Source organism: Protopterus annectens, chromosome 7.part0, assembly GCF_019279795.1.
Source record: "Protopterus annectens isolate FY-2018-M chromosome 7.part0, PAN1.0, whole genome shotgun sequence".
Lineage (NCBI taxonomy): Eukaryota > Metazoa > Chordata > Ceratodontiformes > Protopteridae > Protopterus > Protopterus annectens.
Genome location: NC_056739.1, coordinates 1,549,612,768 through 1,549,638,231, shown reverse-complemented (window position 1 = coordinate 1,549,638,231; position 25,464 = coordinate 1,549,612,768).

Sequence of the window (25,464 nt, the reverse complement as noted above, 5' to 3'; positions counted from 1 at the left end):
TGATTTAGGTGAACATTTTGTGGTGTTTCAGGTGGAAGGAAAGGACTGGATCAGAGGGAATATGAAGATTGTATTCTAGCGCCTACAGCATATAGTGTGGAGGGTGGGGAGCTAGGTCAGGTGGGAAAGAGATACAGAGGTAAATGGTAGGGAAAGAACTTTAAGTAGATGGATAAGGGCACAATCAAACGTAGCTGTAAGTTTTGGGATCTTGAAAAGGGTTGGACTTAGAGGTGCTGTTGTGGAATGAAATGAAGACTGGTAACAAGTGCTTGTAAGAAGGTTCATTTAAGTGTAAGGGAATTGTATGGGTGATGGATGTGGTGGAAAGCTTGATGGTGAGACAGTGCAGAGTCAGTCACTTTAGGACTTACAAAGTGTTCAGACTTATGAGTACAGAATGGTTAAAGTCCTAACACTTTATGAAGTATTAAAGTGGACCAAGCTGAGGCAGAAAGAAGGAAGGAGGTTAATAGGTATCTAATAAGAGGAGTTGATGCAGAGGAGAAAATATAGGCTGTGAAGATACTACAACAAGGAAGGCAGAAAATGTTGGAAAGAGTGGAGAGACTTGCACACAAGATGGGATAAAGAATATAAAAACTGTATGGAGAAAGACAGGGAGGATGTTTGGGAAATCTGTGGTAGGCTCAAGGTGTGTTATTCACATTTTTTCTGAATTACCCTAGACCTAAAAGTTGATGACAAAATACAGACACACAGGAGCCAGTGTCTGATGTATCGATTCCATTTACTAATATAGCAGCAATTTTCCAAGCAGGAACAACCTTATAACACTCAACATATAGGTGAGCCTTATAGGCAATGGAACCTAAAAGTGGTACATTGTTTTTACATTATACAAGGTGGTAGTACTGAAAGGATATGGAGTTTTGGGTAATCTGTAGATGGTATAAAAACTCTAGTCAAAATGAGTAGAGAAATCATGTTGAGGAATATTACTGGAGATATGATTAGGAGGTACAGATAATCTGCATATGTGTGGGAGCAGTAGTGAGATGCACAGATTTTGGGGACAATGATGGTAGTGTCACTGGTTTATAAGCTGTGTTTTGAATGCATCTTGGGAATTTTGTTTAGGTAGACTGATAATAATACTGAGCTGCTTGACCTGAAGATTGAGGAAGGTTTGCATTATTTAGCTTTTGTGAAAGAAGGTGGAAATAACAAAGCATGGAAGCTGATAGGGCAGGTAGATAAGGTTAATGTGAGGGAGGCATCATGGTGGAAGTAGTATAATATATGTAGATGTGAAAGGGGGTAAATAAAACAGTTTGAGACATTTTTTAATATCATAGACTAGGATGGGTGTGAAGAGAAGCTAATAGAGTAATGTGACAGAATATTAGGCGTATGTTGTAGAATAAAGGAAGCACACATATGCATTAATGAATCATTGTAATTGTTAGACTGCTATCTAAGACGTAAAGTGTAATGGCAGGGAAATATTAATTAAACATCTTTATTAAACGGATGAAAAAAATATGTCAGCAGTAACATAGCCTCATTGTTCCTTGACTCCTTGATGATATATTAATATTTATCCCTATAAAAACCTTTAGTATTGAGTTCTGGCCATCTCTTAAAGATAAAATTCATACACACACACACACACACACACACACACACACACACACACACACACACACACACACACACACGCACACACATATAGAGAGAGTGAGAGAGAGAGAAAGAAAGAGAGAGGAACACACACACACACGGACACATACACGCTGCTTGCATGCCTGTGCACACACAGACTGATGCAAACACATAGGGAGAGAGAGAAAAAAATGAGAGAGACACACACACACACACACACACACACACACACACACACACTCGTGCACACACACACACACACACACACACACACACACACACACACACACACACACACACACACCCACATTCATGCTTGCTTGTGTGCCTGTGCACACACAGACACACAGGCACAACACACACACACACACACACGCACGCATGCACGCACACATATACATACACACACACACACACACACACACACACACACACACACAAACACGCACACGCATACAACTGCATGCAGTTTATTACTGCTTTGCTTCATCTATTTCATTTGTTTGAAATATGAGCTTAGGAGCACAGTGGCTGGCATGTATGCATGTGATGAAAGAAGACAGTTGGCAATATGCTAAATGCATTGGCCACAGATGACAGCTGAAAGGAACATAATTTAAGACTGATGGAAGAAAATACACAGAGAGAGAGAGAGAGAGAGAGTGGAAGGGACATTGGAAAATATATTTTTTGTAGCAGAGGGGTTCAAGAGTGCCTGGGGCAGGTGGAAGAATGAATGGGTCAGGGAAAGGACAGAAACAGCTAAGAGGACCTAGTTGTAGCCTTCAGGCAGACACAGTGAAAAATAAATACTTTCCACTAGCATCTGTGCAAGTTTGTATATCTTACATGTCATTGTCTTTTGCTACCCGGTACTTTATAATTATTATGCTCATACATTTTTGTCACATCCATTAAGCTCTGATCTTTAACTAGGAACAGGACACCTAACCACAGATCCATTGAGGGAACAAGAATTCATGTTGTTGGTCAGTGACTACATCACCAAACAGCAGTATTTTGCCATTAGCTTGCTAGGTTGTAAATCATTCAGAGAAAGGGATGCATTTGCTATTACATATTAGTAATTGTCCTCCTTTCTTTATTTCTATACAGTCTCAGACTTAGCAGCTATTAGTATTATCAGGTGGTGTGTAGTTCAGGGTCACCTTTTTTGTACTGGGGTAATCTGTATCAGTGTGTGTGGTTGTTTTGGGTCATTAGATCACTAAGACTTTTAGAGTGTATTATCTTTCAGTAATCTGTATGTGCTTTATACTTCTCTTGGATCCCTTCTATTGTAATGCCATCAGCATCATTTCTTACTGGCAACTAATTCAAATATATGTTCTCTGTGTGCCACATACAAAAAGCAATTAGCCCTAGCCAACCCAATGGCACAAAGCAGGGTGCCCATCTGTGCCACTGGCAGCTCAAGTTTGGGAAGGCACTCAGGCTGCTGGTGAGGTTGGCTGGGGGGCAATTTAGGCGGAAGCTGTTGAAGGTCAGCTCTCCTGTCCTGGGAAGGTTTGGAGAACTTACTGCTTGTGTGGTGCTTGGTGGAAACTAAAATCCTCTGAGGTCAGCTCTTCAAGAGGAGAGGTGATGGCATCCTGAAATCATTACAATAGTCGTTTCCATAGTTAAGGACTTTGACTTACTGACACATTAATGATGACTCTCAGGACTATGATCACAATTCCTCACTTGAGCCAATGCTCCCCAGAGCCCATACAAGAAGTCAACTTTCTGAAGTTTTGGGAGGTGCACCTGCTGAAAGGTTAAATGTGGGGTACCAGGTAAGAAGAAATGATGTTTGGAGTTGTGCAGACAGGAAACCACAGGGATACAGTTATTGTTTGAGTTGGTTCAAGTGGGGATAGGGGCAGAGCCCTTGAAAGATGCATTGTATACAAGCTGAGTAACTGTAAAGTAGAAGTAGATAAGTAAATCTATACTGGATGTATTGTAGCACTTTGCCCTTAAACATACAGCTAGTGTGATGTAACAGACAATGTGTTAAAAGCATTGTGGCAGAAGTATGTGGGTTCTACTCAGCAATGTATGCAGTATTCGTTCAGTACGTATGGAGAAAACTTTATGAGGTTAACCACAATCCATCTTTTGCTAATGCTTGTAGCATTAAATGAACTCTGAGAACTTAACATATACTTTCCATCTGATCTACCATCTGATCTAAATGTTCAGTAGGATACACTGCCAGAGTAGCATGATGAAGTTGTAACACCTTTTGCATCGTATTATAAAGCCTATACAAACACACAAAAAAAATCTTTATCATATGGGAGGTTTATTGCATTTAGTTGTTGTTGTTGTGTCTTTCGGCTTTTCCCGGTTAGGGGTCGCCACAGCGGAACTCTGGTCCGCTAATGATTGGTAGTTGATTTTTACGTGCCAAGTTACCAGCCCTGATGCACAACCTTCAACGAAGGTATTCCCATTCGCGCATGCACGCAGAAGACGCTCTAGCTGAGAATCGAACCGGACAGCATCTTACTGTGAGGTGAGAATGCTACCGCATAGTACTTGTGGGGGTGGTAAATCTATATTTTCACATTGCACAAATGTGAATGAGCATTCTATATTTGACATAAATATTTTACATTCCACATTTTGAATGGTTCTAGTCGGTTTACTTGTGTGTCCTTTTATCCCCTCTTCCTCAGAAAACAAAAGGCATACTATAGAGATTTGTAGCCTGGACTGCAGAATTTATCAAACAGGAGAACAGAAAACAATTACAGAACTACAGAGGGAGCATATTGCAGCTTTGACTGACGCAGAACTTGGAAAAATGCATTTACAGCATTGCAAAACTAAACAAATACAGGAATATGGCTGTGTTGTAGTGGGACATGTCAAAGTTTGCATTCTTGTTAGTGAAAAACAAAACATCAGGTTAATGAAATCAAATGTTTATCACTTGAAATCATGCTAACACATTCATATTTGGACCTTGTAAATCTTCTATGAAAATGAACACTCTCCCAGGAATTCAGATACAACTCTTCTGGCAATGGTAAGAGCTGTGGCCAGAAGGGACTATTTCAGTATTGCAGGAATATGTCATTTGGAAACAAACTAGCTGCTGCAAAGAGGAAAGACCTCATTATTGGCTAATCTATAATTCTCTGAATTGCCCATAACTGCCTTGAGTGCAAATCATCACTTTCTTGTGGCAGTCAATAATGGCAGCCTATGCATAGCATTGGAACAAGCACCCCTCTTCCACTCTTCCACACACACGTGCACATTCAAACATGCACACAGACACATAGACAGACAGACAGACACGCACACAGACACGCACACACACGCACACACACACACACACACACACACACACACACACACACACGCACACGCACACGCACACACACACACACACACACACACACACACACACACACACACACACACACACACACACACACACACACACACACACACTTTACCCATCCCTGAGTTGATAAAACACCCTGCCCTTGTAAGTCAGTCAATAATGCCAGATATTAGAGTTTTATTCTTCTGCTTAGTATTTTAATGTGCATCATGATGCTAGAGTTGTTGCTATATTAACTATTTAAGTGAGTTCAAGCTGCACTTTAAAATTCTCCCTGCTTTGTCCTGAAGCCTGCTCCCACATGGACACACTGAGTGAGGACCCTCTGTGGACACTCCAGTTATTACATATGCCTGGTAAGGTACATGCTGAAGGGAGCATTGCACTCAGTGACTGGTCTTGTGTTGGCAGAGATCAACAGAATGATGGCATCTCTGGACCTGGATGCCATGGCTATGCTTATAAGTTGTGCAAGACAGAATGATTTCCTTACTACTGTAGATACATGATGGTGAAAGGCCAAGTCACTGTTTGCATGCATTTCCAAATCCCTGACTACTAGGTCTGCCCTTACAGGTATATTATGAGTGTAGTAATTTGCAGAGGTGGGTGTCTTATCAAAAGATTCAGTTTAAGACAATGACTCCAGCACTAGTTACTAGTCTTTCAGGCTTTTGTAGAGGGTTTTTATGTCTTGAGATGATTCAATGATAGCATCTACAGTCATCTGTGAACTTGGTTAGCCAGTGGTCTTTGTTATTAGCCTTGACTTCAGAGAAGTAGATACCAAACAGAAGAGGTTACTGCCAACACTGAGATCTGTAGCATTTCAATAGTGTCCAGCTTTTTTATGGAGCTAGATTCCCCTATCCTAACTTCTTGGGTTCTGTCTGTGAGCCAGATGGTATAGGTGATGTAGAGGTTAATACCTAATTCAGTGGGTTTATTTACAATGCTGAGTCGGGTATTGTATCAAATGGTTTGACCATGTCACTGCACAAAGTGTGCACTATCTTGCCCTTGTCCATTGTTTTGGGGACCTTCTTGAAAAAGGTCACCAAGCTGTGTAGGGACGACCTGCCCTTAACTAAATCAAACTGAGTTGGACCTAGTGTCTGTAGATTTCCTATGTCATTTTTTAATATATCCATGATTATTCCTAGCTTGGCTTTATATATTAGACTAGTCCAGCTTATGAGTTGATAGTTCCCCTGGTTCATGGATGGCCCATCCTTGTGCAATGGGATAATCTTTGTAGTCTTCAATTCATTTAGTGCAAAGCTTATTTGGAGATTGTGGTAGAATAGTGATTCTAATGGGCCCAATAGTTCATGTTTCACACTCTTAAGGAGGCATCCTGAGATATTATTGGGGCCCACTGATGCAGTGCCCTTGGCCTTGGAGAGTGCCTTGAAGACCTATTCCCTAATGATAGCAGGGAGAGTTATGGTTGCAGGTATTTCCTGAGGGGTGTCTGGGTGGGAGAGGGGAGTAAAAGTGAAGCTACATTTGTCAGCTATTAGGGTTCCTCTATCTTCCATTCATTACAGATGGGTTAATTTACGATTAATTCATAAAATTGTTGTGTATTGCTTTTGAGGTAGCAGACATAGCTGGAGATGGCTTTATGACTGTCCTTGTCCTGAGAGGCTATTTTTACCTCAAATCTGGCTTTGGTAGACTTGATAAGCCCACTGAGTTGCCTGTTTACATTGATGAGTGAGAGGGAGTATTTGCATTGCTAATCATTGTACCTACTAATCTTCATCATGGTTTTCTTCCTTTTGTTGTACAACCTGTTGATGTTTGGATTCAACCTGGGTGGCTTGTTTTTTTGAGTTAGTGCTATAATTGGGTATGACCGTCTTTCTCTGCAGCTGTTAGGGTTTGGGGGGTGTAATTTTGTAAGGTGTAACTTAATAGTAAAACGTTTGCTTTAAAAAAAAATCCTCAAAGTTTAAGGGTTAGCTGGGGTTCAGAGTTTTATTTTTATTTCAGGGGAGACAGCTTTATGGTCCAACCATTCTAGTGAGGACAACAGGCTAGGGATGGTGCAACGTTCTCCCTTGTTTTTGAGGACCAGGTCAAATTTGTTTTTACCCCTAGTGGTCATACAGACTAGTTGATTCAGGGTATTTGTGTTTAAAACATCATAGAATCTCAGGGCATGTGCATTAGGTGGTTGTGTATGGCCCCCAATCTATAGTGGGGTAGTGGGGTAGTAAAAGTCACCCATGAATATGGTGTTGGATTGAATGGGGATCATCTCCAGTATGCTTAAGTATGTGTTATGGATATCCTGGGTTACGGAGGGAGACCTATGGCTTACAAGGATATGATGTAGGATTTTAACTATAGTAATTTGGACATGGAAAAGAGCAATGCATTATACAGACTGACCAGCCTTGAACTGTGTACGTTTTTTTATGTAAATTGAGACATCTTCACCTTTCATCCCTTCCTATGCTGTAGGTAGTCTAAATGTATGGAAGGCATTTCTCATTGACTGACCATGGTTTTGATTCTCTCTCATTTCTCAATTGTTTATAAAAGCCTTTTTGTTCCATTTTGGTTACTTTTTATTTGAGATACAATGAAGTAAAATGCCTTTATGGGTTCTACATGTGTACTATTTGTGTGTGCACTGTGCAATGTTTATTTATGTATTTATTATGTATTATAAATTTCTGAATGGGGCTGAGCTGCGCTGATTGGTGATATGGAATAAATGTTGAAAAATGGCCGATGACTTGCAAAGACTGTTAATAAATACTACATGATGTGCATGAGAAAGGTGATAAAATAATTACGCTATCTACCTGATAAGCATTTTTAATCACACCCCTTTATCATTGAACTATGTTAGGATAAATGTCTATCTCTCTTTTTCTCTCTACATATATATGTGTGTGAACACATACACTTAAGACACAACTATTTATTTGTCAGGCTGTGTATAGAGTATCTGTCTGTACAATCTACCTGATAAGCATTTTAATGACCTCTTTATCAGTGTTCATTGCTAGGATAAATGTCTCTTTACCTCTCTCTATCTTTCTATATATGTATGTGTGTGTGTATATATATATATATATATATATATATATATACACACACACACACACACACACACACACACAAACAATTAGGATTCAGCTATGTATATGTCTGTCTGTCTATAGAATGTTTATCTATCTATCTATCTATCTATCTATCTATCTATCTATCTATCTACTTATTGTCTATTTGTCTGTCTATTGATCTATTTGTTTCTATTTCTCTCTTTCGCTCTCTCTCCCTCCCTCTTTTCATATTTGTGTACAAATAAATGTATTAAATAGTTGAATGTTCTGGTATGAAGTTCCTTAATCCTATGGTGCAATGTATTTAATTTAACACATGAACCAGAGACTCACATATTTAACTTATTCATTTTCTCTATTTTATGGTAAGAGTAATATTATCATTGACTTCAGTGGGCTGTGTTAATTGTTCGTGTTTCTAATGAATAGGACTTCAGGTAGTTTTTGTAGTTTTTTATGAATGAAGTATCTCACGGTAGGTTTCGCCAGTAATTCTGAGTCAGTTTTTATTTCTATTGTAGTATAAATTATATCTTGTGTAATTTAACAGTATAGTAAGAACTATGTGATGTTCTGCTATTAGAGTTTATAGTAGAGTTTAATTGTGTTTGTAGTTAGTTCATTTTTATTTAATTTAGAAAGTTAGAAACGGGTCTGTTTTCCTGGTAATACATTTTCTGATTGGCTAGTCGCAATTAGTGTTTTATTTTTATCATTTTATTTTAACTTTCTTCATGCTAATAAGAATGTATTACTTTTCTAGAAGGTTTATTTGGGAAGGTGGTGCTGTTTTTGAAGGGCTATATTTGTGGATGTTCAGTGTATGTGGAATGCAATGTTACATTTATTTTTAATTTTATTGCATGGGAAATGAGATCCTTCTGTTTTATTATTTGTTTTATTTTATTTTTAATTTTTGTTCAAGAAAGTGAAGATTGTGTTAAGGGTTTGATTTAGACTGGATGGTTTGGGTGTGTCACTGTCTATGCTTTGCATATGCATTGTAGATTTGGATTTATTATGAGTCACCAAAAAAATTAGATACAAAATATTAACACAATGTACCAGACATGCAATTTTATCACACTGTTTAACTGGAGATATTATAACTTTTGGTATTCCAGTAACAGTAAGATGGATTGGAGTAGCAGCCACATAATTTAAGGGCTATTGGCCAGTTGATGTTTGAGGTATAGCAGCACAAGGCCCATGCCATGTCATGCTAGAAGGACATTTGGCTGAGAAAAGAGACATATGAGATGATAAATTGCACAACTAAGCATAAAGGCATCCTGCTTTACTGGTGTAAGAGTCCCTTATGCAAAGGTCTACTGTTGTGGGAAATACTTCACATAGTTGTACCTTTTCTGTTTATATTAGGGCAGGACAATAATCCATAAAGCAAAATAACAGCTATTTATATATATATATGGATGCTTAAAACATTAAATGTCATGTTTCAGTTATTGTTATAGGCACAAATCTTTACTGTAATATAACAGCATTTTATATATATATATATATATATATATATATATATATATATATATATATATGTGTGTGTGTGTGTGTGTGTGTGTACACACACACACACACACACACACACACACACACACACACACACACACTGTATTACATTCATTGTACAGCAGAAAGGAAGAACAACCCTATCTAACTTAACCACATTAAAAAAAACAGAAGGCTGTAAAACATCTTTATTTCATGTTGGTTGTAACCACAATGTCTTGGCATGAAAGCCTTTAAGGTGTTACAGTAAAATCAATCAAAAGATTTGCAAACAGTTAAAGATTAATGGCACCCAGTAAGAGAACACAATAAATTATATCGTAAATGCATACCATATTTATTGTATATTGTAAGAGACAACATTATTTGATTTCTTGATTAAAGCCTGCATGCTACAGTGTTTTATGTTTTAAAATAAAAATGCTTTGTGTTTCAATGAATCACAATCAACATTGCCCCAAGTATCCATGGGTCTGAAAACAGTAGTGAAAATAGTAGGTCCGCATTCCCTCCATGGGACCATTGGCTTTTTTTTTAAACAAGAAACATCTTTATTAAATTATCATATATGACATAGGCCATGTTACATTTATATAAACGACAATAAACCAAGGCGACACAATCTCAGTTGCAAACATTATTCATTCCTAACCATTCTGACACAATTGTAGCTGCAAACATTATACATCACTTTTAACATTTCCAGTCATTGTTAGTCAACCATCACATAACTTATTCAAATCCTGCCTTCTTTTTAAACCACGTTCCTCCTCTGCATGTATTGATCCCACAATTCCCATTTTTTCCTATGTAGTTTGCTTCTACCCTTTTCTAAAGATCCCAGTTCCAGTTGTTTTATCTCTATTACTATTTTCACTGCTTCTAGTAAAGTTGGTTTAGACTTTGATTTCCATTTTCTAGTAATTGCTTTTTTTGCAGCCATCATAGTTAGACTCACCAAGGCCGTTTTGTATCTAGGCAATTCCGATTCTGTATCATAGCTCATAAAAATAATTTCCCTAGTTACTTTAATTTGCTCACCCAGCATCTCAGACAGAACAGTCTGCAGGGAATCTTTAAAGTCTGCCAGCTAATTACACTCCCAGAAAATATGTTTCCAGTTATCTCTTTCTTCCCAAACACATCTTCAACATTTACTGTCTACCCGAGGAAAAATTCTTTGAAGTCTGCTTGGGCTATAAAAATACCTTTGTAAATATTTCCAAGCAAAGGTCCTAAATCTTTGAGATTTTGTTGCATATTTGGGAGACATCCATATATCCTGCCATTGTTTCTTTGTGAATTGTTTAAATAATCTCTCTTCCCAATCCTTCCTAACCTCCTCTGATTGATTCTTATAGTTATCATGCAATAATTTCACTCTACTAATTATTTCTTTCTTAATGGCAGCTTCTGTTCTAGATTCTATTAAAAACTGTACCGATGCTGGTCTTTCATTTAAGACCCAATATTTCTTTCTCTTTGCATGTACTCTGATATCATTCCTTGATATGGAAGGCAATCTCTAGCCTGCAGTCCAAATAAGTTCTTGGCATCTTCCCAATCTATAATCTTTCCCCTCTCTATTTATTTGCTCCCAATACCTGAGTTTCTTTGACAATTTTCTCCAATATATTCCCGCCCTCTCTTGCCCCCTCTTGCCTATTGTGTTTATCTCTAATTGCAGTTATCCCTATCAGCAGACTCTTCTTTCTCCATTCCTTTGTTTGTTTAGTTTTTAGAAGACCTTTTTCTACTTTAAGAATATAATATTCTGTGCTTGTTTACCAGGAAAGTCCAACTGGGTACGAGCCCATTTTCAGCAGAGACCCAGGTAAAAAGCTCCACTGTACAATTTAATCAGAATTTCAAATCAACATTGGTTACAAAGACTAAGACAATCACACAGGAGTACAGTTTGTGGATACAATAAAAGAAGAAAATAAGCAAATACAAAGCAAGCAATAAAGTTGAACATGCATTATATTGAAGGTAGAAGAGTTCCTAATATGTACTTTACATAATAATGCATGAAAAATATATTACGGAATAAGTAATAAGTCGTAAAAACTATATACACTGTATACAATGTATGATTATTGTTCTCCTTAAAGGTCTACATCCAAAATTGCATTCTCTCCCTTTTACTTGAGCTTCCTCTATTTTTTCATCATCTCTTTCCAGTTTGAATTACAGTTTTCTGCTTGTGCTATGAATAAATTCCTTAACTGTGTTGCTCTGAAATACCCCTTCAACTTGGGTAATCCTAATCCACCCTGTTATATTTTAAGAATAAGATTATCCCACTTGATTCTTGCCATCTTCCCCTCCCAGATAAAATCCTTCAGCTCTTTATTAATTGTTATCCACAACTTTTCCTCTGGTTGATAAAAATATGCCTGACCAGTGTATAAGACTAAAGGGAGTAAAAACATTTTAACTGCTTGTATGTTCCTATCGCTATCCATATAACAGAGCTTCCATTTTCTCAGTTTTTGTATTATCTTTTGTTTAGTCTCTTCCCACATATCCATAGCTGCCACTGGTATCATTTTTAATCCATAATCCTAAATGCTTCATTTTATCATGTCCCCGTAAATATTGATATTGCTGAACAAATTCATATCTGGGTACATAATTTACCGCTATTGCTTTTGTTTTAGCTTCATTAATTTTGTATTAGGAAAAGATTTGAAACTGTCTCAGTATGTTCTAAAGCACTGTAATGTCCCTTTCTGGTTTTGTCAGGTATAAAATAATGTCATATGCAAACAGAGCCAGCTTTTCTTGACTATCATTATTGGCAAGCTAGAAAGGCATTTATGCCCATGTTTGAAATATTTGTATGTATATGTATGTACCATTCCAGTTATATCCCTTATTTTCTTTGCCAAAAGTTCTAAATATAATCCAAATATCAAAGGGGAAAGAGGACACCCCTGTCTGGTTCATCTGCTCAAGCAGAGATTATCAGAGAGGACCCCATCCACTTTAATTTTCGCCTCTGATCCTTCATGTATCCCCCTAATCAACCTCATAATTTTATCAGGGAATGCAAATTCTACCATTTTTCTGCTCATAAAATCACAGCTTACTCTATCAAATGCTTTCTCTGCATCAAGACCCAAAAGCAACAGTGGTATTTCCTTACATTCTGCTTACCTCTGAATCATCGCTGTTCTGTTTATGTTGTCAAATGTTTGCCTCCCCTCCACAAAACCACACTGATCCATATCTATCAATTTTGGCATCACTTTTGCCATTTTTTACCCTTTATAGACATAAACACTTTACAATTATGATTTAGTTTTGAAATGGGCCTGTATAAAGTTGGATCTGATGGATCTTTACCTTCTTTAGGTATTACAGCTACTACCGCTTTCTTCTTGGGTATTGGTACTTCTCCTCCTCTTGAAATACTGTTAAACAAAACCTTCCAGATCATTATCATTTTTTTCCCTTTTAGCATCAAATTCCACAGGAATACCATCTATTCCTGGGGACTTTCCTGTAGATTGGTTATAAATCACCATTTTTATCTCATCTCCTCCTATCCTAACTGTTAGTAATTGAGCCTCCTCTTCCTCTAGCCTTGATATATTTAATTATTCCATAAACATTTCCTTGTGTACTTCTTCCTGATTTCCATATTTCTCTGGTTTATACAGACTTTCATAGAATTGCTGAAATATTTCTAATACTTCTACAGGATCCCTTGTTATCTTCCTTTTTATAGGCTTTTTAAGCTTGGTGACAGCCTTTTCTATTTTCTGATGCCTGAGTTGCTGTGCTAAAAGTTTTTGTGTTCTAGAGTTATTATCAAAAAAAAAAAAACAAAAACAAAAAACAGTTACTTAACAGCAATTGTTTTAAACCCATCTATATTATTGAGGTAATCCCTTATTTTCTGATTAGCATTCTGTAGTTGCTCCTCTTCTTGTTCTGTGATATTCCTACTATTTTGCAATACTTTAATATTTGTCAGTCACTCTAAATAATTATTTTTACTTCTTAACCATATCTCCCTTTCTTTTATTTCCACCCTATTTTTAAATTCCACTTTAATTTTATCCAATTGCCTAGCTACATTTTTAGAAGAACTTTGCATCTTCCCTAATAGCTCCTGAATAATTTCCTCTACCCATTCCATAAATTCCTCTTTTCAACAGATAGGTGGAAAAGCGCCAGTATCTCATTTTTATTTCATTACCCTGTGTTTTTATTTTAGTTATTATTGGCAGATGATCTGAAATAGATATTGGGTGCATATCAACACCTTCAATTAAGTGCACATGTTCCTGTGAAATGTAAATTCTGTCTAGCCTAGCCCATTTTTTGCATCTTGGGAATAACAAGTATATTCACTCTCAATTCCTAGTACTAAATTCACATCTTCCACGCCAAATATTTACATACATTTCTTTAAAAATCTACCATCCTTTGTTATATTTCCCTTTCTGGGCCCCCCAGGCACATCTTCACTGTTGAAAATCAAATTTCAATTCCCACCTATAAGTAATATTCCTTGCTGAAAGCTGATTATTTCTCCCAGAATTTTCTTTAGCTCGATTATAGCAGTTTTCTGTGGAATAAAAATTCATGCCAGTGTAATCCTCTTCCCTTGCCAGTAGGCCCTTAGTACTACAAATCCACCATTGTCTTTATTCATCTTCTATTACTATTGGAGCTCCTCTTGCAATTAATATAAGTACTCCTCTCTTCCTTTGCCCCAGGTATTCCACTGAATAACCATCCTGAAAGCCTTTCTTTATCAAATTCATATGTTCAGTTCTTTTCAAATGTGTTTCCTATAGCATAGCTATTTGCACTCTACATTTTTTAATATAGTTCACTACTCTTTTTTTTTGGATTTATCTGTGAGACCATTAATGTTTAAAGACATTATAGAAAGAGTCAGATTCTTGATGGATTTTTATTCCCACCATTTATGTATAACAGCTTTTTTGTTACGTGTCTAGTTCCAGTTTTTGTGTTACATGCATGCGTTGTTTCTCAGGTTGATTATACAATCATTTCTTGTCATCTCCATTTAAGCCTCTGTCACATCTTGCAGAACTTTTTGTTTTACTGAAAACCCTCAGATAAAAACACACACACACACACACACACACACACACACACACACACACACACACACACACACACACACACACACACACTATATCCCCTAAAACCTACTAACTTAATAATAACACACAAAACTATGTACATCTTCAAATATTGAAGTTTTACCTCCTTAACAGGAACACAATTTCCAAACTGACAGCCACACACAAGACTCAAGCTAAACAGAAAGAAAGTGTATCCATGCTAAGATGCATGGTAGAGCCTGTGATTCTGTTAAGTGCTGCCTGGTTTTACACTTAAATGCTTTCAGAAAACCTTTTCCCCAAGCCATTTCTCTTTATCAGATTGCTAGTGACATAAAAACCAAATACAGGACTGTTTACTAGAATAAAGACCCTATAATATTCAGTATTCTTTTTCATTTACTTGCTTTCTGTTAAAATGTGTTACTATATAATACTAATGGCCTAACCCATTCATTCCCCTATGCAAGAATGTGAAAAAGCACACTAATTTTTCTTTTGTCATGCTCTTTTAACCAGATGCTGTTTTTTTTTAAATTGCTGCCTACATTTCCTAAAACTGAACAAGGATAGAGAGAGAAGAAGGGAGAAAGAAACAAAAAAAATAAAATAAAATAAACAGAAGCACCTATTTACATAAGTATCCCCATTACACTTAAAAATAACTGAAAAAAAATCTACTTTATAACATGCTAAAAATCATGCACCACTTAAGTAATACTGTTAAGAAAGTAATACTGTTAAGAAAAAGTTTTGTTTTACTTATAGTTAACTGTCTCCCTCCTCTTCCCCTCTCATGAGTATTTTTTCTGAACATTAATGACATGAAATCGGGCATATACTTTAGAATCCCCTACATGTTTAACAAAGCCCAAACAAGTCCAATGTTTCCAGATGCTGTTCTATCCTGTTTCATAAATATAATTGTGGCTTTATAATTCTACATTTGCCAGTTTCCAAGTTACTGATTTTAGTCTCCAAGCATTAATGACATGAAGTAGGGCATATGCTTTAGAGTCTCCTACAAGTTTAACAGAATCCAAGAAAGTCCAATATTTCCAGATTTTCTTGTTCTGTTCTAGTTCATCTCAATCTCCCAAACTCTGTCTCTGCTTCATCTCCAGTGCACTCTTAGTTCTTCTAGTCAACTCCTGTGCTTTTTCTCTCTCAAACATTTTCCATTAAAACACTGGGAAAGGTTTTACTGGCATAGTGTATCTGTGATCTTTATTACCAGAAGAACAAGAAGCAGAATCTCCTTCTGTTTCACAGCTCACTTTTTGTTGGACAAACTTTTGTATTTCTTCCTTAGTATGCACTTCATCGAAAAATGTATTTTGTTCCTCCAGGGAAAAATATTTTGAAGATAGTTGGGTACAGCAGTTTGAATCTCATGTCTGCTTCTTGACATTCCCTACATAATGAAATAATTTTATTCTTTTTCTGTCTGGTGTACAATGAGTAGTCATTCTCCACACTCTGCTGTCTCCCACTTTTAGTAATTTGTCCTTCTGCCACAGTTTTGTCAGCATCAACTCCTTCTGCTGGTAAGACTGCAACTTTACTATTAAAGGTCTAGGTTGTTTTCTCATAGCCAGGTTTGGAGTGTACACATGATGTGTCCTTCTCAATTAACAATTCCTGTTGTGGAATACCAATCCAGTTAATTATTTGTGCTTTCATGAAATTAATGCAGTCTGTTCCTTCCAGCTTCTCAGGTACAGCAGAAAATCTCAGGGTTTCTCTATGTGCTCTGTCCTTTAATTCTATTATTTTTTTGAAACATTTCTTTTTGTGCAGTCTCATATTCAATCAACCTTTTCTTCATTTCGACCTCTGAGTTTTGCAGTTCTATCATCTCATCTGAGTATCTGTTTAAAGCTTCTTTCATTTTCCAGCCTTTTATTATTTGAGTTGATATAGACCACCTGTGACTCATTTATTTTAGTCAGGTCTGTATGCAATTGCTTTATACTTTCCTCAAGGTTACTGGAAGTCATGTCTGGAGCTTGCACTTCATTTTTCTGAACAGCTGCAATACTTTTCCCAGTCAGTGTTTTTTCATCACCTTTTGTAGCTGATTTTCCTTCCACTCCTCTGTATTTCTTTTTTCCTGGCATCCAGGCAGTGCACTTACAAGTTAGTTACTGAAATTTACTCAAAATACAGGTCCACTGGCTTTCTCTGCTAAGTTTCTGTTTTCACACTATGAGAGCCAGAATTAAGCTGTTACTCAGTGATCAGCCATCTTAGAAGCCCCATAAGGACCACTGGCTTGAGTTGCAGTGAGACTGGGATTTGGATTCATAGCCCTTGTATGTTCCATCAATCTGGATTTGAATGTCTGTTTTGTTTTGCCTATATTTCCATTAGTTGGGTGTGTATGTATACAACACCATAGCAAAGACAAAACCATTAGTGTTAACAGCTGATTCTGCTATTAAACTTATGAGTGTTCCCATTTACAGGACAGTTTGGACTCTATAACTGTTTTACATATTGAACATCTTAGACATTTAAACACACCCCATGTTTCGGGCATTGTATCTGGTTTCTGTATATAGATGCTATTAATGCAAATTTTGGACACTGACATAAGGGAAAATCAATTTTCCTAGCTAGCATCTAGCTTAGTTTTGTTTCATTAACAAAATCTTCCAATTGTGTAGTATAGTATGTCTCATTATAGAGGGATAAATATACAGTAGCCTTGTCTTCTGTGTGGCTTTGATTACTTCCACCTTGACATTCTGTTTTGCTACATTGTGTGTACTTACAAATAATCTTTTGTAAACTAGTTTGTAATAAGTCTGAATTATATTCCCATTAACAATAATACCTGATGAACTAAGGTGCTGACAGACTGAAAATTCTTATTTGTTGCACTATTGTGCCTAGCCCTTAAAAACTCATTGTAGTGTGGTGCCCTTATTAAATGTGAAGGATTCTGACTACCTACATATAAAAAGGTATTAGATGGAATCAACAATGTGCTCTTAATTGGTCTTCCTTGATAGTGGTATACAGAAAACATAAGTATGCACAAAGGTGTTGTGATGTGGGAGCCTAAAGAACAAGTGTCTTACAATCACTGGGTATCCAGTAATATTTCTGCCATGCATATCCACTCCTGCCTTATTGCATTCACAAAATGGGTATCTGTATTTTTTGCAGTTTGAATATTATATTTTGTAGTTTATGCATAATAATTATATGTCTTATAGTATATTTTAATGTAAGGTAGTTCCTACACCCATTTAACTAACAGCTGTGCAGGGTTATAACCTTTTAATCTGTATGGAATTTTGTTCTGAAATGTTTGTCATTCAAGGGATTTTTCTGTAAAACTGTTATATACTGTTGCGGAGCCCAGTTTATAAACAGATGTTAGGATTTCAGCCTACCCCAAATGGGTTCTGGCAAGTGAATAACTTCAGATTTGGAAACTTCCATATCAGTAGCATAGTGCTTCACAAACATAAACACTGTTTTCCAAGTAATTAAGTCTCAAAAATATTCACAAGCTCAATCGTTTTTGATAGCAGTTTCATGCAGTGAAAAATATACATGCAAGTAGTAATGCTCCCACCATTAACTTTAAGTTGATTTAGCAGATGATATTTTTGCTGTACCCTAAAAATATACACAAGAATCAATGGCAGATTGAGTGAACCTTGTGCTGCAGACTGTTTTCAGACCATAGGCACTCCACCACCAATTTTAGGACCATGCATAAATGCATGTGTTTCTTTTGATTCACCTTTCTGATTGTTTTACATTATATTTTTTGTTTAATACTGCAACATTTGTGAGAGTGTATTTTAAATTTGTAGTCTTGAACATTTTTTTCCAAAAAGCAGTGATATAAAATAAACTGTTAATGACAAAAGGACCAATTTCAGGACATTTCAACCACAAAAGATCACACAAACTGCTGGCATTATAATCCCTCAATACCTCCACTCATCAGTCATGGCACCTTTCATGACTGTGTATATATGATATGTCTGATTGTGATAAAAATGGCCAAAGTAAGGTATTCCAATTTGCTTTATGCAAATACATTCTAGTCCTGTAAAGATAGATTAATAACTTTTTAGCTTTATTAACTCAGAAGGATCAGTTATTTTTATCCACAGATATCCCCCAAATTAGCAATTATTGCTACATTGTTCACTATACCTTTGTCAGATGTGTGTCAACAATAAATAATAATAATAATATTAACCAAAGTAACATTTTTTTTAATTTGTTTCACACAAATACACAGAAGCCACAGTGAAGCATTCCAACGTAATTCACATACACAAGTGCACTAGTCCTGGAAAGTGAGATTAAAGACTATTTAAAATCTATAACAAGAGCATAATGCACCTTCATCTACAGATAGCCCCCCATCTGCCACCAGAAGTTATAGCCACTCTGTTGACTGTGCATATCCCTTATTGTTATGAAGAAAAAAATGCGCTTTATTGGTAGCTTTGCGTGAAATGCATGAAACTGTATAAAGATCACAAGCATTACGCCACAAGACACAGCTGTATGCTGCACAGTTTTCATAGAAAGGTATTTATGATTACAGCATCACAAATATTCACTATTCATGTATTTGTTTATTTATTCGCCTTTGTTGACTGGGAAAGTCCGACAGGGTGCAACTCATTTTCAGCACAAGCTGAGGAAGAAAAGCTCCATTACATTTCATTTATAATTAACAGTTACATTTTAAGAACAATATTATTTTCAACACAAGTATGCAGATTAAATAATATTTATATTCATGAGTTATAATAAAATAAAATGTGGTTAGGATGTATTATAAACCACCAAAACTGAGAAAAACACACTTTATAATAGCAAAGCTTTCGGATAAAATCCTTCCTCAATACTAATACAAACAAATCTAAAAACCAAATGGTTTAAATACAGGTCAATGAAGTCACATGACCAGCAGTCCAAAAATCATGCGACCACAAATATATAAAACAAAATCATTAAAATTAGAAAAATTAGAAAACACATTAGAAAAAACATAAAATTATCGCAACTTGGTATGTTGCAATTTAACAAGATCAGGTTTCAGGGTAATCATATTATTTAAACTTGGAAAATGGTCAGAATTCAACCTAAGAATCCATTCATACTCTTTTAATTCCAGTAAATTACCACTATCACCACCTCTGGCAGAAAGCCGTACTACATCAATAACTCTAAAAGAGAATCTATGCTCAATACCTGAATCAACTGTGTGCTTATACAAGGCATTACTGTCAATGCGCCTACCTTGTTGACATCAACACTAGCCTCCATGAACGTTTGTTCTCAGTCGGAACTTGGTGACAAGCAAGATGGAGAGGCTAACTCGCGTTCCACTGTGGTCAAGAAGGCACAGCAACTTACATTTAATTTCTCTGGCAAACGTTTTCATCTAGAACAGCCGGAGGCTGTAACTGAGCGTTCCTCTCCAAGAAGGAAACTGTTTATGGGACAAACAGTTATTCCAGGCAAATGTAAGAATGAGAGCCCTTTAGGGCAGGGCAAAGTAAGTCGCAAATGACTAAAGGCATTCTCAACCTGTCAGCCTTTAACTTGAACTCTGCTCATTGTTCAGTATTACGTAAAGGGCTTAATTTTATTCCCACAGCGAAGGGTGATCTAGTGACTGCACTCACAGACCTTAAGATTTTCATTAGAAATGTAAATTTAATAGTTTTGTTTGGTAATTCTGTTGTTAATGGAGTTTCATGCAAACAGCATAGTACTTTTATACCTTCTAGTATGCCTGTGGTGACAGCATTTCATGATTTGTGTGAGAGGGAATTAAGAATGCTGTATTCTGACTGTAATACTATGAGATTTTCTCGCTTTAATTTAACATTTGATGAATATCAAGCACTCAAAAGTTTACAGGCGAGTAAAGATTTAGTGATTAAACAAGCCGATAAAGGTGGGGCTGTAGTCCTTATGGATCGCCTAAGTATATATCTTTGGTTTCCGTTCTACTGAATGATGTTGAGGCTTTTAAACGTATTACACCACTAGATGTTAAAAAATACATTAGTTATGTCAATATGGTGATCTATGATTTGCAAATTAGTGGTGATATTACTTTGGATTTATTTCATTTTTTTACTGTTTCTTGTCCAATTATCCCTTGTCTCTATGGGCTGCCTAAGATACACAAGTCGGTGACCAACCCCCCCCCATGAGACCGATTGTATCGGGAGGGGGATGGATCACCGAACCTATATCTATATACTTGCAAACACAATTGCAACTATATTTACCTAAATGCACTTCTGTGCTAAGAGATACATCTGATTTTCTTTGTAAATTGCGTGTTTGGTTTAATAGCATTGATGGTTCCTGTCGACAAAGTGAGTATTTATTTGTAACGCTTGATATAGCATCCCTTTTTACTGTAATACCGCATGATTTTAGTATTGAGTCTATCAGACTATTTTTGATCTCCCAATCTTCTCTTGTGAATAGATCTGTTGAGAATATTTGTTCTCTTCTAGATGTAGTTTTGAGAAACAATATTTTTCTGTTTGATGAATGTTTATATTTGCAACTCACTGGTGTAGCCATGGGTACTTCTGTGGCTAACACTTATGCCAACTTGGTGTTATACCAATGGGAGAAAGCTTATATTTATAATTTGGATAATTCTTTTGTAAGTAATATATGTTTTTATCAACGTTTCATTGATGATTGTTTTATGGTATGGAAAGGTTCTTTTTCACAGTTGAATGGATTTGTTCATTATTTAAATGCAACCATCAGTTTCTTGAAATTTAAGATGGATGCCTCTGATAGCGAGATCAATTTTTTAGATGTTAAGATACAACTACGTGAGGGCTCTATCCATACTAGTATTCACAAAAAGGAGGTAAATTCTGATAGATACATTAATTATTCCAGCATGCATGCCCCACATGTCTTTAAGGGGATTGTGACTTCACAGTTTAATAGAGTTAGTAGATTAAATACTGATGATGCTACATTTAATTTACAGTTGGATGAGATGTCCAAAGAGTTCCTGGATAGTAGTTATGATTCTAATTTAGTTTTAGATTTAAAAACTAAAGTTTTAGCTAATAGGAAGACAATATTGAAGCCGATTTTTCTTGGGGATGATGTTGGTTCTATTAACCTAGAACATTCAAAAGTATGTACTAGGTATATTACTAGTTATAATACCTTGACCTGTTTTGTAAAACAAATAATCCAGAGGAATTGGGTTGTACTAATGACCTCTAGTGAGATTAAAGACATTCTTGGTGACAGGCCCCTTTTCTCATATAGAAATATGAAATCCTTGAAGAGTATGTTATGTTACAAAGATTTTTTTAGACCTGTAAAGAGGACTTCTACCACTAAGCCGGGTACGTATGGTTGTTTGAATTGTTCCTGCTGTTCTGATATTGTGGTTGGTTGCAGTGATAAGTTCAAACATCTTATTAGTGATAAAGTTTATCAGTTTAATTTTTCTACCACTTGTGTCACATCTAATGTGGTATATTTAGCTAATTGTGTGAAATGTACTGCATTCTATGTGGGTAAGACCACTAGAAAGCTAAAAGAACGCATCATTGAACACAAATCGGAGATTAGAAGGGCCATTGACAGTAATGCCTTGTATAAGCACATAGTTGATTCAGGTATTGAGCATAGATTCTCTTTTAGAGTTATTGATGTAGTACGGCTTTCTGCCAGAGGTGGTGATAGTGGTAATTTACTTGAATTAAAAGAGTATGAATGGATTCTTAGGTTGAATTCTGACCATTTTCCAGGTTTAAATAATATGATTACCCTGAAACCTGTTCTTGTTAAATTGCAACATACCAAGTTGCGATAATTTTATGTTTTTTCTAATGTTTTTTCTAATTTTTCTAATTTTAATGATTTTGTTTTATATATTTGTGGTCACATGATTTTTGGACTGCTGGTCATGTGACTTCATTGACCTGTATTTAAACCATTTGGTTTTTAGATTTGTTTGTATAAGTATTGAGGAAGGATTTTATCCGAAAGCTTTGCTATTATAAAGTGTGTTTTTCTCAGTTTTGGTGGTTTATTCATATTTTCTTGCAGCTTGTTAGGATGTATTATATACAGATTGATGAAGGACAATGTTCATACAGTACATTTGATTTGGAATTATTTACATATAACGTATTTTATACAAACAACCAGGATCTTTACAGCAAGAAAGACATTGTTATAAGAGATGATAATGAGAATCCAGAATTTATCTAAACTGTCCTATTTTGGTTTATGATTAACTGTGGAGTTGACTGGTAAGAGACATTTTATTTTTTTGCCAGTGTTTTTCACTGTTTGTAGAAAGGAAGGGATAGCTTTTAGACATAAATATGTAGTTTGATTTATATTTTGTTGTTTTACCTTTAATTTTGATTGCTGATTGTTAGAAAGGATTAGATTTTATACAGGCGAGATCTAGCCACCCAGAGGGCCTAGTCAGCTATAAATTAACACAGAGCACAGATTGCAGAGAGGACAAGCTAAAGTTTATCTAAATAAACATATATTGGTTTGTGATTTACTGTGGAGTTGACTGGTAAGAGAAGTTTTATTTGAATTTATATTTTATTTTTTACTACTGTTTTTCATTCTTCATAAGAAGGAAGAGATAGCTTGTAGACAAGAATACTTACTTTGATTTATATTTTGTTGTTTTACCTTTAATTTTCACTATTGGTTGTTAAAAAGAACTAGGTTTTAGACAGGCAAGCTCTAGCTATCCCAAGGGGCCTAGTCAGCTGTAAATTCACACAAACTGCAGAGAGGACAACCCAGAGCTTATCTAAACAATCCTATCTTGATTTATTGATCTTTACTCTTAAAAAGAAGTGTGACTGCGAGCGATAGTGAGCAGAAGCTACTGTATCCATTGGTATGTGACAGAAAGGAATTACAGCTTTTGTCTGACTTTCAGAACTTGTACGGTCAGAACAACTTTACCATACTTACTTCAGTATCGGCTGTATATTGTTTATATGATTTTTCTCATAGAAGTTGATTTAAGTTGTCTATGAATTCCATGGTTACTGATTTTGATTATTCTTTTCTTTTATAATTTTTTATTGGTTTGGAGCTAAATATGGATTCCTTCAATAAGTATGTCATTAATGATTTGTTAAAGCACAAATATCTTATACAGTGTAATAATGCTATACATATTTAAAGGTAACACCTGATAACACTGGTGATATGTGTTCCTCATGTCAAAAGTTGGATGATTTGCTTAACATTATTAGAAGTAAATCTAGAATTGCTGATGATTGCACTTGTGCAATTGGCACAGCTTCGTGAACTGTTGTTGCATAAATTAATGATTGGACTTGTGAGATAAATAATGTTAGGCAGGGGCGGCTCGTGGCATAGGGCTGCCGGACTGCAGCCCCCTCAAAAATAAAAAAAGAAAGAAAAAAAAATGAAAAATAAAAAAAAATATTTTTTGAAAATTCGCGGACGCGCATAGACCGAGTCCCGGCTTATCGGTCTATGCGCATGCTCAAGGCAGCCCGGCCGTCCCCATAGGGGGACACAAGGAGCGTCTGTGCACTTTTACAGTGCACAGACCCGCCAGGATTATGGGACGCGTCCGGACTGCAAGAGGAGCAGCAGGGACTCGGGACAGAGCCTTAGGGATCTCGTCGGCGTCGGGAAGGAGCATGTGGATCTCGCGGGTCTTCAGTATTGCGCGGGAAGGATGTATGTACGGACGTTAACTCTGGATGTATTCAGGTAAGGTGCCTTTTAATTTACAATGTTTATTTTTCTTGAGTTTGTGCTTTTTCTTTGTGTATGGTGCTTGTGCTTTACTGGAGTTTGTGTATGTGTATGGTGCTTGTGCTTTATTGGAGTTTGTGTATGGTGCTTGTGCTTTATTGGAGTTTGTGTATGGTGCTTGTGCTTTATTGGAGTTTGTGTATGGTGCTTGTGCTTTATTGGAGTTTGTGTATGGTGCTTGTGCTTTATTTGAGTTTGTGTATGGTGCTTGTGCTTTATTTGAGTTTGTGTATGGTGCTTGTGCTTTATTTGAGTTTGTGTATGGTGCTTGTGCTTTATTTGAGTTTGTGTATGGTGCTTGTGCTTTATTTGAGTTTGTGTATGGTGCTTGTGCTTTATTGGTGTGTGTGTGTGTGTGTGTGTGTGTGTGTAAATGCACCAGGTGCTTATGGTGGTGTGGTAGGGAATGCCTCAGGCTTGAACCCTGTACCCTGTATGCAGGTGTTAAAGACTTGAGTTCCCTACCCACCACCATTTGTAAAAAAATTTCAGATTTTTACCTCATATTCGATCTGATCTGTTCCTCATAATATCTGTGGTTTGTAAATGTTGCAATGCTTGATATTTGATGGTGTAGTAGTAGCATTGTTGCCTCACAGCTGCAGGTTCTTGGGTTTGATGCTTGGCTGGGGTTCCTTCTTTGTGGGGTCTGTATCTTCTTCCTGTGTTTGTGTGGGTTTGCTTTTGTGCCCTCCCATGTTACAAAGACATGTCTGCATTATTTCTTCCTGGGCCTCTGCTGAAAATTTGTTTATTTGTTCCAAGTCAGACTGTCCTGATTAAAAAATGTTAAATAAAATTGATAGGCATTTGAATTTCAGACTTAAGGGTTTCTGAATGTTTAATTCCTTGCGTATTTGATGGTGCAGTGGTAGTATTGTTGCCTCACAGCTATAGGTTTTCTGGTTTGATTCTTGGTTGGGGTGGCTTCTGT